This window comes from Dendroctonus ponderosae, unplaced genomic scaffold, assembly GCF_020466585.1.
Source record: "Dendroctonus ponderosae isolate FM_Combo_2020 unplaced genomic scaffold, Dpon_F_20191213v2 Dpon_F_20191213_9, whole genome shotgun sequence".
In the NCBI taxonomy this organism is placed as follows: Eukaryota; Metazoa; Arthropoda; class Insecta; order Coleoptera; family Curculionidae; genus Dendroctonus; species Dendroctonus ponderosae.
This window is the reverse complement of record NW_026019116.1, coordinates 785,922-798,173: the sequence shown is the minus strand read 5'-3', so window position 1 is coordinate 798,173 and position 12,252 is coordinate 785,922. Positions and strand designations below refer to the sequence as shown.

General features: G+C 37.3%; 2 long non-coding RNA genes across 17 annotated transcripts; one reads left to right on the top strand and one right to left on the bottom strand.

The window, feature by feature from the left end:
- Positions 1 to 6,528: 6,528 nt before the first annotated feature.
- LOC109537700 lies at positions 6,529 to 10,219 on the bottom strand. Of its 16 annotated transcripts, XR_007282289.1 has the most exons (11): positions 10,057 to 10,152; positions 9,513 to 9,779; positions 9,009 to 9,147; positions 8,908 to 8,952; positions 8,715 to 8,732; positions 8,595 to 8,645; positions 8,491 to 8,542; positions 8,262 to 8,307; positions 8,026 to 8,089; positions 7,805 to 7,854; positions 6,529 to 7,624 (listed from the first exon to the last, which is right to left on the bottom strand). It is a non-coding gene; the product is annotated as an uncharacterized LOC109537700 (long non-coding RNA). The 16 variants fall into 16 exon arrangements; XR_007282281.1 differs by lacking the exon at positions 9,009 to 9,147 and having other exon boundaries at positions 8,595 to 8,732; positions 9,513 to 9,561; positions 9,613 to 9,779; positions 10,057 to 10,219; XR_007282287.1 differs by having other exon boundaries at positions 8,491 to 8,645.
- LOC125505620 lies at positions 9,916 to 10,799 on the top strand. The gene is made up of 2 exons (XR_007282290.1): positions 9,916 to 10,162; positions 10,219 to 10,799. It is a non-coding gene; the product is annotated as an uncharacterized LOC125505620 (long non-coding RNA).
- Positions 10,800 to 12,252: the final 1,453 nt, after the last annotated feature.

Genomic DNA, 12,252 nt, shown 5'->3' with positions numbered 1-12,252 from the left:
ACTTACAGTTCTCAAAATTTCTTTATTCGTGGCATGTGCGGTCCATAGCACGCGTAAGAGTCTCCGGAGAGTCCACATTTTGAACGCCTCGATGCGGTTCAGGGTTCTAGCTTTGAGAGACCCCGTTTCTGCGCCGTATAGTAAGATGGGCCATATGTAACACTTTACTACCCGTAGTCTAAGTGCTAGCGGGAGACCGCGAGCTAATATGAAATTTTTAAGTTTGCGAAATGTTGTTTTTGCATAATTCGTTCTAAGTTTAACTTCTTCATCGCAGTCCCATCGTTCGTTGATCATGGCACCCAGATATTTAAGTCGTGATACTCGCTCTATATTTCCATCGACCGTCAATACGGTGTTGATTATAGGCTGCCGACATATTACCATAAGTTTGGTCTTGGTAGCTTTGATTTTAAGACCATAACGTTTACCCATGGGCTCTATTCTATCCATTATTTGCTGGAGATCCTCTAAAGTTGGGGCTAGAATTGCCGTATCATCTGCATATCGTATATTGTTAATTGGAATTACGTTAATCTTAATTCCTCTACTTTCTCCTTCCAGGGCCATTTGCAAGATCTTTTCGACGTTTATATTAAAAAGTATTGGTGACAATATATAGCCCTGGCGGACTCCTTTACATACATTGAAGGTATCTGTGCATAGGTTTCTGTTAACTCCTATCTCCACGGTTTGGTTCCAATATAGTTCCTGTATGATTCTGATGTCTTCGGCGTGTATTCCTATCTCGATCAGTCTATTTAGGAAAATATCGTGTCTAACGCTGTCGAAAGCTTTCTGATAATCTATGAAGCATGCATAGACATCTTGGGGTTGATCATAACACTTCTGAATCAGTTTGATTGAAAACAAAGCCTCTCTCGTACCCAACCCCTTGATGAAGGCAAACTGTGTCTCTCCGCTCTTTTCTTCACATGTCGAGTATATTTGACCATGTATGACTCGAAGAAAAACTTTTAGAGCATGACTCATGCGACTTATAAGTCTGTAGTCACTACAATCTTTTGGAGATGTCTTTTTGGGAATTGTTACAAAAGTTGATTTTAACCAGTCGCTTGGAATTTTACCCGAATCGTATATTAGGTTGAACAGATATGTGAAATGTTTTGGGTCAAATATTTTAAGAACTTCTGCATGCACGTTGTCATGACCGGGACTTTTTCGGTTTTTCATTGCTTTCAGAGCATGCTGAACTTCAGACTCAAGAATTTCCGGGCCCGACCTTCCCCATTGGTTGCCTGGCTTCTCTTTGGTCTTCAAATAGTAATTGTGCATAGCTTTTCCATGTGCTGCATAGATCTACCGGGTATAAGATCAATTTCCAATCACATTAAAGCAATAAAAAGCCGAAAACTCGAATACTTCAGCGTACATACGTGTCTGGGCACTCAGAGAAATATTACTTCCTTCATTTAGTGACGCAGGGTAAAATTGCTAAAAGTAGAAGCCCAGGACGAAGCAGAACATCTTGGCTCCGAAATTTTCGAGACTGTTAGGGCAAAACATCTGGTGAACTGTTCCGAGCTGCGGTGAACAGAGTGATAACCTATAGTCAATATCTATGGTCAATATGAATGCCAACGTTCGATGTTCGGACAAGGTACTGGAATAAAGAGAAGATCCTAACCAAATGACCATCAACAATACCATCCCACACTTTAACAAATCAAAGTTGCTGATAATTTCGTAATTTCTGATGTGAACATGATGAAGTAGCCAGTGACAGATTTGACCTCTTGGCAGATTACCGATGATCCGCTGCAGAAAACTATAGACAAGAGATAGAACTCGGTTATTTCATATATCAGCTTTGAACAAAGTGGCAGAACAGAAACAAGTGAACCTAGTGTGGAGTTTGACGCCTATTGGGCTTCCACACTCTCCCGGATCGAATTGTCTTCCTTGGAGTGGAGACGGATCCTTGAGTTTGTCAGGAAGACGGGACGCCAGGGTGGCGAAGGTCAGGAGTGCTAAGATGGGGATGGATGGAAGGGGGATGCCGAAATAGGGCCTTTAAGACCTACTCGTCGGACCTCTCGGGTCCCCCTACAATACTATTACTACTACTACTACTACTACTACCACCAGATGTGATTAGTGTCGTTTTGGTTCTTGTCTTTCTTTTTTGCTGTTTTTTATGATATGGAGAACAGACTCTTTGTCGTATAAATTGCGTTTACATTATTAAAGCATGTGAAAACACTTGAAATAACTTAATCAAAAAAAGTAAATAACTGAGCAGTGTAAAAGATGTTAAAATAAAAAATATATAAATACAGGGTGGCCATTTTTTGAATCTTTGTATGGGTAACTTCTACATTTTTAAAGATAGATAATCCGTTAAATGGGCAAAATTGGGCGGAATTCGATTGCCCATTCATTACGGTTTTCAAAATTTAGGTACCCGACTTGGTTCCTTAAAAAAATATTCTGAAAAGACAAGAAATCAACACTTTTTTAAAGATCACATTTTACGTAAACTGCTTAACTTAGAAAAAAAGTTAAAATTGCCCTTGGCAGAACTTTTTGCGATCAAGCCAACAAACTAGCACTCGTTGTCATAGTCAACTTGATTGACGAGATAACAAATAAACTTATTTTTTTTAAATGGTAATCAGAGTTGGCTGTGGGCTTTTTAAAATCTTAATTTTTTTCTGAATTTCAAACTACTACAAAAATAAGTGTCAAAAAGAAAAATCTTTTTGACACTTTTTATGACAGAAGCATTAACCATATCGTGACAATACTTCTAGACGCTTGTTAGTATTTTTCTTGTTCATTTTTACGGTTTAAAAAAGAGATAAATATAGGAACAGTTATATCGTTAAATTTAGAAAAAAATAAGAATTTTAAAAGGCCCACAGCCAACTATGATTGCCATTTTAAAAAAATAAGTTTATTTTTTATCAAATTGACTATGACAACGAGTGCTAGTTTATTGGATTGGATTGGATAAGTTAAGCAGTTTACGTAAAATGTGATATTTAAAAAAGTGTTGATTTCTTGTCTTTTCAGAATATTTCAGGAACCAAGTAGGGTACCTAAATTTTGAAAACGGTAATGAAAAGGCAATCGAATTCTGCCCAATTTTGCCCATTTAACGGATTCCCTATTTTTAAAAAATGTAGAAGTTTCCCATACAAAGATTCAGAAAATGACCACCCTGTATATACATATAAAATGTATACTATTTCGGATAAAAGATATTTTTACTTTTACTTTTTTTACAACTTTTTACGACGTCGGCCTTACTAGTCAAACATCTGACCGATAGAGAGTCGGATGGGATTTTGGTTATAAACTGGTTGCTTGGTTGGCAACTCAATTTCTATGGGTTTCTTTTTGGTAGTATAAATAAGATCGGAGGGGGAAGCGCACTCGAGAAAGTTATTTGACAGAGAATCAAATGAGCCGTAAAAATCGGAAGACTTGAACTAAACAATGTTTGCAGTGAAGTCGCAGTAATAAGTATTTAACTATAAATAACAGTAATCTTCTTCTCCAAGTGCCTCCTCCGCTTTGGAGTTTTGCAATCATCATTGCAATCCATATCTTTGAAGCCGATGGCTGGAGCGAACTGGATGGATTGGCATTTATACCTTCTCTCTCTCCTTAGCTTCTGCCCTTCATAATAAGCTGCAGCAGTTGATACCTCCCTTCTCATGACGTGGCCCAAGTACTCTAGTTTTCGTGGTTTGATGATTAATACCACTCCGCTTCCTTATCCATTCTCCGCATGACTTCGCGTTCGTCACTGTGTCCATCCGCGAGACTCCAAGCAGCCTCCGATAAACCCACATTCAGAAGGCCTCTATTTTCTTCGCATTGGCCTTGTTGAGGATCCACATCTCCATCCCATAGAGGAGCACAGAGAAAATATAGCATCTAACCCGTCGCATCTAAGTAATCCGGGTAAGCATTCGGGTAAACAGCTTAGATGGAGTCCCACACACACCAGAGCGACAGACCACCAGCTCTGGGAGTGCGTAAAAGAGCATTTCCGAAAAAAAAAAAAAAAAAAAACCGTCGCATCTTCAGTTTCAGATTGATACCGTGATTGCCGAGAATGCTTTTCATGTTGATGAAAACGGGTCGTGCTCTTTCAACTCGTATTCTGATTTCCTGAATGAAGTCATTGTTGCTATTGACGCTCATTCCCAAGTTGTCATACTTGTGTATCCGCTCTATGGGGCTACGATGGATGTAGATGCCACCGCTTACTCTCCGTTCATTCGAGATAATCACAAATTAAGTTTTCTTAACACTGAGTATCAGGCCCTTTCCCTCACTTGCTGTAAATAACTTGATTAAAATTGGTTGAAGGTCTTCTAGAGTTCCTGCAATTACGACCGTATCGTCGGCATACCTAATATTATTTATAAGCCTTCCGTTTACTTTTATACCTATCTCTTCTTCATTTAGCGCTTTTTCTATAATCTCTTCCGGGCAAATGTTAAATAGCAATGACATCACGCAACGTTGCCTTACTCTTCTTTTAATTTGGACTTCGTTGGTTATATCAGTTTCATCTGGAACGACTGTTCTCTGGTCATAGTACAGACTCGTTATTCTTCTTATGTCTCGGGTGTCAAGCTGTTTTTTTAGTAAAATCTCGACAAGTTGGTCTCGTCTCACGTTATCGAATTCTTTATTATAGTCTACATGTACATACATACATATCCTGGTTTACATCTAAACTCCTCTGAACTAAGATATTAAAAGCGAAAAGTGCTTCTCGAGTTCCATACCCACTTCGAAACCCAAATTGTGTTGCTCCGATCTTTTCCTCCAATGTGTATTCTATTATGGATAATTTTGAGGAAAATCTTCAGTGTGTAGCTCATCACAGTGAAGATTGGTGCACAAGTGCGATAGTCGCTGCATTGGGTGACATGTGCTTTTTTCGGTAGGATAACAAACGCCGACATCAGCCAGTCTTGCAGTATTATCAGTATTATGCTGGATTTACAGATTTTGTTGAATAAGTTCGCTAGTGRATCTATCTTCTCTGCCAGTATCAKCTTCAGTAGCTCTAATGGTATCTCGTGTGGCCCCGGTGATTTCTGGTTCTTCGACGAWTTGATAGCATGAATCACTTCTTCCTCGGTTATTCTTGGTCCTGTCTCCYCTTGTAAGTTTTCAAAGCATATTCCCCTGCTGATCTTTAAGTATGAACGGTTGTTTTCTGTTATTGCCACCGCTAAGTTCTTTCACTGTCTTATGCATATTGAATAAGTCATATTTAGTTGCAAGTTCTTTGATTTTCGTACATCTGTCCTCCAGCCATTGTTTTACTTCGCGGATCTTCTTCTTAATTACAATATTGACTTGTTTGTGTTGATCTTTATCTTTGTCCTTAAATGTTCTTCTCGTACTCATGAGTTTTAAGATTTCATCAGTCATCGAATCTTTTTCCTTCTTTGGCTTGTCCTTTTCCAGGTGTTTTTTGCCGGTCTTAACAGAGRTTCCTTAAGTTTGTTCCAATGTCCATCATTATCAAGGTCTGTTTCATCAATTTCTCTCAGGTTTTCTTGAATATCTCTTTCTACTTTCTGTTTCGYAGTTTRTTTTTTGAAGCGATTAAGGTCGATTTGTTTTTTCTAAACTCCTRATTCAATTCTTTTCARCCTTATTCGGAATTGGGCGCCCAATCCGATGGTCATGATGGTTGTGATCTGACTCTATATCCGCTACTGGGGAAGATTTAGTCTATTTGATTTCTTATGACATTGTTTTCTGAATCCCCTGGTGCCTTCCAGATGTACAGGCGTCTTTTATGCAGTTTATCGAAAGCAGTTTTAATGACAAGTTTTTCCACAACGTATTGCCTATCTTCGCGTTCAAATCTCCCATGAGTATAGCGATATCTCTTGATTTGGTAATTTTAAGAGCCTGTTCAATCGTCTTTTTTCAGCAGTAGGTGCGTATACCTGGATCAAATTCAGTTTTTCTTGAATGATTAGCAGTTGCAGAAGCATGACCTTTTCTGATCAAGGGAGAAATTTTGTCTCATCGGTTTATCCCTCCGTCGACCTTAATTGCCACCCCATGGCTGTGATGGTTATCAGCCCTGCCTGAGTAGTACATCGTGCTCCTCGGAGTTAGACGTACATTGTGAATAAACCCTGAGTCCTAAGATATTTATCCAAAGCCTGTTCATCTCTTCACTGGCTTTAAGCAATTTTCCGGCTTCAATGAATGGTTCTCACATCCCATGTTGCTACTCAAAGTGKTRTGTTGTGAATTTTGAAGGRATTTCGCTGGATGACGCCCGACAAGSCCCTTTCTCCCCCCCTGCCCGATCTTAGTGTTCGCTGCCCATTATCAGCAGMATTTTGCAGTAGATTTTGTCTTTTCATGATTATTTTTACYAGAGATCTTAATGATGTGGTTTCCCCTTGCCTTCCTCCTACTGCAGTATCACAACCGGTTGAGTTTTCAATATATGGCATTCCCCTATTCGCAACYTGGGGACACGCCCGATAGGGGACTAGCAAAACCCACATAGAAAGAATATATCAAATAATTTATTGTTTCCAAAAATAYGCAATTTCAGTAAAGCTCGAATTTTGTAACAGTATTGTTAAAATATTTTATGAAGACATTTGTGAGATACATTTACATGAAAATGGATGCRAAATTTCAAAATTCCACACGTATTTGCTGAAGAAATTTCTTAAAAGGACCTTTTTTATATTTTCAGCTATTATTATGAGTAAAACATATTTCGGAAGAACGGGTCCACAATATAATAGCTATGACTCTGAATTATTGTTAAAATCTAAGATTGTAAAAGTATCTACAGTAATATACATAGTTTTCTAGCGTGCAACCCAAAGTGTACTTTATAAATATTAAGATTTTCTAGATTTGTAGCTTAGTTTTAGCATCTACTGCTAAGCGATTGGAACTGTATTTTAAAACTAGTGTCTTGTTTATTCCTACTGTGTTATAAACAGAGTTTCAACATAATCTGTGGTTTCCATTCTTTCCTTTGACATAGTATTTGAGCAAATAGTTTCCAATACTTTCGTGTGGACTCGACGAAAATTTTTGATATTGGTGCACATTCTAAAATTAGTTTTCAATGTAGATGGTGCGTCAAAAACCTGTGTTAGTTACCGAATATTGTTTTCTAAATAAAACCCGTCTTTTTTAATACTTTCGGATTTATCTCCCACCTTTACCGTTAGTTAATTTGAAATATCTTGACTGGAAATTTGCCATATTATGGAATAACCAAACCATTTTTCCTATATTTCTAGTTTATTTTTTAGAATAACTTTATCTAATGTACACCAAAATATTTAAACTTTCGGTCTCTGCCTTGAGTAACATTTAAATACTTTTTAAAACGTATTTTTTTGTCACGCGTAAAAGCCAATAAATGTTACTTATCCCCTTCTTGCATCAGGGTTTTCAATCTCAAATCAGGCTCAAACCACTAATTTATACAAAAACTTTAAAGTATCATTCAGAACTTAGATGACATCACCAAATGATTCATAGCGTATATTTGAAGAATCATTATAACTAAGGAAAATATGGTGCTAATCTACGTAGAAGATCAGAAATTACTTTTGTTGCCTCCCTTGTGTGGTGCCTGTAACAAAAAAAAAACGTTGAACGAAGCAGTAACTTTCGCCCACTMAAAAGGGGCTGATTTGAGCGGTTCAGTGAGGGCAAGTGGTTTTCATAGTTCAGCTCAAAATAGCGTATATAAATTGTGATCATCATGACAAAATCTGTTGGCAATTCTTTAGCAGCTTTAACCAACACTTACCTTGGTCAGTGCTGTTGCTGATGGTTCTCAATGTTACCCAGCTCCACCACCTGGAAATACAAAATGGTTCTTAGTTAAACCCAAACTAGGGCAGGTTGAGCTTGAAAGTGGACAAAATTGCTCAGATACCTGAGTTATCATCAACTTTTTTATGATAGGGATAACTAAATAACATCATGTAAAACCCGAGTGGACATTTGCGGAAAATTGACTACACTTACCCGCAAAATTAGGAGGAATTCAGTCCGGAACCCTCGATTGACTGGATACTACTGGACAGAGAACCTGCAAAAGAATTCCCATTAGTATCGCCGCATCACACCTTTCCTTGCTAGTTATAAACTAGATTAATCAGATACCAAGATCTCATCAATTGTTTTTATGATAGGGATAACTTAATTTGCATCACGTCACTTCGCGTTTGTTTAAGAGTATAGAAAAGTGTTCCTTTACGCACCTTTTTGGGTCTCCGACGAAGACTCAGTGTCTCCATTCTCCCACACCTGAAAATAAACATTTTTGAGTTGAAAAACTGGTCTTGAAACACGCAAAACTGTTGTGCTGTTTGGGACAAATTAGTTTAAAAAGCAGCCAAAAGTTATAATCACTGCAGTGTATCAGACGGTAATTTTTTTCATCATTTTCCAGCAATTCAGGGGTAATTAACACAAACTAAGCGCTCTTACCTAGTTAGTCTCTGCAGTCTTCACTCATTGCCCATTCTAGGCCGGGAAACTCCTAAAACAAACTCGTTTAGTACTGCGGTCTCCCAACCAATACTTTGTGAGACCATTTGAAGTCAATCAGCAAATAAATGCAGCCGAAAGTTATAATCATTCGACTATCAGACGGTAATTAGTGTCATCATTGTGCTGTTCAACATCCAAACTTCTGAGCCATTGCAACTCACCTTTCAACTACGCCAGACCTGCAACAGATGAAAATTGAGAGAAATTCTATTGGATTGTCCAAAGGCTTGGCAAAATACATTCAATAAATCAGTATATAAAATTATCAACAACGGTTTGTTCAGGTTTCAAATGTCTTAGGCCTCATCTAATGAGTGAAGCGATTGAATGCCTGAACGTGGTGAAAATGCTTACCTGCAGCAATGAAAGCGCCTCCACGTGCGAAGCTCCTTTGGAGTCCTGCAAAAAGAAACCCAGTTATTTCAAAGAAAACATCCAGAACTGTATGAGCAGACTTTACAAAGGATAATCAGCGGAAAGTATCAACAGAACCTTCAGTCATATGCTTGTCTATGTAAATCATCACGAATTTGGGGGCAAATGGGGGTGCTGGTGTTCTTTAAGGCTCCCAGAAATCCAGCGCAAAACCCGGTCCTTTATTCAAAATGGCGTTTTTAGGTTAACATTGGTGCAGCATCATAAGTGCGGTCTAAAGTATTTGATTTTTTTTTAATTCTGTCTCAATCTACTCGCTTTTTTGTGGCGGCAAATAAAATGAATAACGTTTTACACAGAAAAAAATTATTCCAAAATGTTTCGCGAAAGATTTGATAATACAGGTTATGATGAACACAGGCAAGGGATGAAATAAGTGGCATCATCGCAGTTGTGAGTGGTGTGATTTCGGGAAAGCAATTTTCAAAAATTTTGTTGTGAAATTTAAAAACGATCTACGCGAGTTTCTCAGAATTCTGTGAACCATAAAGGACGTCGGGACTGAAACTACCCGGACAACTCACCATAATGAAGTTTTCTGAAGCAACCGGAGCGTCCGCCATGATGAAAAGCCTGCAAAACGAACTCATTTAACCACCAGCAAACCCGCAAAACGCATTCTACTTCTAAGCCTTAACAATCAGTGCAAATTAATCGACAGTACAAATTCAGCCATATGCTTGTCTATTGGAATCATCATTTAGAACTGAACTAGGCAAGTTTGACTGGAAAATGGGGACTCATCTATGGCCTGGGAATGCTTCGGAGGCCCGCTTGGCATCACCGAGCTGCTGTAATAAAAATGGTTAAGTGAAAGTGCACCGCCATGGTTCAATGTGAGGCAGGCAAGCATGGGTTCAGAAATGTAATAAAATGATAAAATCATGGGCTTGGAAGCTCATACGAACGAGACTTAGAGTTTCATCATGAAATGGGGGAAATTCACGAAAATATCGCCGAAACCTTCTGCCCAGCAGTAACTTGAACGCTTACCTGCCGTTTACAAGACATTTACTTGGAGGATTGTTCAGATAAAAGCAGATGAAAAATGGTAGTAATCAGTCTTACCTCAGGAGAACACTATAGAACAATACAGAACACGTCCGAACTTGTCCGGCAAATTTGGAAAGTGAGCGAGTTAGGGATTAGGGATGACACGAAATACTTGTCACAGGTATTTTGGAACAGACATCGATCATCATTAAAATAACATGTGATTTGAAATAACAGGGCTCGCCTACGATGCTGGTCAGGGCCAGTTCAACATGGTATTTCGATATTTCAACAAAGCGAGATATTTTATTCTCGTGAAGTAGTAAGGTTTTGTATGGAAGATGGAAAAAAGTCAGAATGAACAGAAATTGTCGGGAACAGCAGTAACAGCCGTCTCCGATATTTTCTTTAATGTGATCAGGCCTGTGAGTCACAGGCTGTGACTGACTGACTGTTTTTTCGGAATTCTGAGCTGTTCCTTGCCCTTGAAACTTGATCTTTTTCGACGAATAGCAGTGCTTCTGAAATAAAATAGCATTTGTTGCATCTGCCCAGTGGAGTAGTGGACGAACTATATTTAAATTTGTATAGGCGCTATTTACCTAGTCTGAACATGTTTCAATATTTGTTTATATCAAACAAAGCTCAAGTATTAAATGGCCAATTTTCAATTAAGCGATAAGATGAATTGTAATCAGTGATTAGCATGAAAATGGAAGATTTTTCGCATTTTACTGCCCTTAAGTGGGAAAGATAAAAAATGTGGTCACCTTTTTTTGAGTTGAAATAAAATTTCGATAAAATGGTAAAACGTTACTCATAAAAAATGTTATGACTTTTTTTTTACCATCAGCCCTTGCATACATAAAAGAACAAAATGAATTCAGTCTTCGGTCATAATTTATTGCTGACCCAGCAAATTCGCGCAAAGTGGAGTGGATATTCTTCAATGAAACAATTAATGCAGTCGGACTAGGATAGATTTTTTCCGGGCACTAAATAGATGAAAGTAAAAATTTTTATAATTAAATTTGGTTTTGGCACTATAACTTTTTTGGACGGTGTCTGTATACTTTATAAGTGTTTTTTTTAGTTCCAAATATTCATAACTTTCTGTTCATTCCTATTTGTTATGTAAAAAAGACTCTGGCCTATGTAAAAAATACTGCTGTATCTGACCAAAAAAGTTATGATACCATTTTCTTGAAACAAAACTAAATTAATTATTGAAACTTAACAAAACGCTGAAATCGACGGATTTTTTTTATTTTTGAGTAAACTAATGAACGGATTTTAATGTAGTTTATCTGATATCATAGGTGTTTTTAATATTTGAAAAAAAGGATAAAGCTTTTTTTCAATAGCATCAACGGTTCAACAATTATGCACAAAAAACGGGCTTTCGCACTTTCTTTAATTATTTATAAATAATTGTTTATAAGCAATGTTCCACAGCCGGAAATCGAGCACAACATAAGACACAAAAGTCCAATATTCTGACATCCTTTCGAACAACTTTCGAACACTGACAGATATTGATGGGCGGCTCGGATCTGACCCGACTCAGGGATCCGGATCTTAGAATTTTCCAAATACGGGTCTCGGATCTTAACGGATTTTTTATATGCCTAGAAATAAAGCAGCGTGTAACTGTAATATATCTTAGTTGACTTATTATTTCAAAACTTACATAAACTTAAGTGAATTAAATTTAATAAAATTTAAAAAATGGCTCCTTTACTTTTATTTTTGAAAGCTTACATACGTCGGGTCAAAAGAGCCGTGTCTCGGATCCGAATCTCGGATCCGGATCTCGGCTCAACGGGTCCAGAACCATGTAGAACCTTAAGTCCCGACGGATCTTCTGTATTCCATTCCGGATAACGTAAGGAAAATATGTCTCATTTATGTTGTGCAGTTTTAAATAAAGACATATAAAGTATAGTTTAACTTATATTTTTCAGTATTAGTAATCATTATGTTTAAACTATTCAAAATTTCAATAGATCTCTTTTACAAACGATTGTCGCTCTTGTACCTAAAATTACTATTTTTTGCTTTCAGAAACTAAGATGTTAATTATGAAGAAATACATATTTGCAATAATTTGTGTGCACTTGCACGGTAAAAATGAAAATAAAATTAAAACAAGGATTAAACTTGTATTTACTTTCTGTCATTTTATATAATTCAAGTACCTTTTTTAACTATGTATTTAAATTTTCTATAACATTTTTGTAATCAGGTATATTATAACTTAGAACACAACGT